Source organism: Mus caroli, chromosome 6 (assembly GCF_900094665.2).
Source record: "Mus caroli chromosome 6, CAROLI_EIJ_v1.1, whole genome shotgun sequence".
NCBI classification, from domain to species: Eukaryota; Metazoa; Chordata; class Mammalia; order Rodentia; family Muridae; genus Mus; species Mus caroli.
Genome location: NC_034575.1, coordinates 84,040,542 through 84,041,708, shown reverse-complemented (window position 1 = coordinate 84,041,708; position 1,167 = coordinate 84,040,542).

Below are 1,167 nucleotides of genomic sequence, written 5' to 3'. Positions count from 1 at the left end.
CACACACACACACACACACACACACACACACACACAGATCTTTATATCAGTGACATCGGAAGAAATAAGCACGATGCTTTTATACTTTTGCATAATGCATTTCTGCAAGACCTGAGCCTGTGGCTATCAGCAGCCTGTGATTCCTTGGCTGCAGGGGTCAATCGCAGGGATTTTATAGAGACCTATGGGAGAGTGGTACTGAANTTCATAGGANGTAAGGATTACTTTTAAAATGTGTTTACTCAAGCCTGTTACAGCCCCAGTTCTCAGGCTCCAGTGATCAAGGGTGTTTCCTGGATACTCCCAAGAGAATCTTTGTCTTCCTGCATGTAGGAAAGGACAGATCAAATGATTTTTTCTGATAGTACCATTCTGCAAATGATTTGGACTTCCTATAATCTATACTCAGCACATTTTGAAATGGCCTATCTTTAACATTTTCAGGCCTGGCAGTTTGCACCATTGCACCTGCCCTCCAGACCCTCCCAGCTATAAGCAAAATCTCCACATTCCCCAAGATGCAACATTCCTCCCATGCCAGGAGCCCCATGGATTGCTCCTCAATCTACCTGTGCTAAGTCATGCACCAGGGACCAAGCTTCTGGCTTTAGCCTATTTTTGCCTTAATGCAAAGCAGCTTTACCTGAGGCACTGAATCAAGATGGACTGCAGAGAGGACAGAAGCGAACATCTAACACAACCCAGACATTCTGTGCAGTCTGCTTCTCCCAGGCTAGACTGAAGGAAGGAATCCCTAAGAATGAGTTATCATCCCCTAGTTGTTGCTAAAGTGTTGGGCACAGTCCGGGAGGCCAGCAGGTGGCCCAGACAGCCAGATCCTCCTGATGCCCACTGCTCTAGAGAATGCCAGGCACCATTCCACACAGCACTTTCAGACCCGCAGACCAGTCCGCCCTGCTTAGTCTGAGGTTTAATCATGAAGGACAAGCCCTTTGCTTCCCTTTCCCGTTGGATCTCAGTACTGAGTTTTGGTGTACTAAAGAAGGAAGGGCTCCCTGAGTCTGCTAGAGAGGTTGCAGGCCAGATCAAACAGGCCTGGATTTCTTTGTAAAATGGAATAATCTGAGAAAGAAATGGGTGTGAAGCTCTGTGCAGTTACAGCAATTGCTGACTAAACACATGGGCATTTCTTTTTTTTTTTTTTTT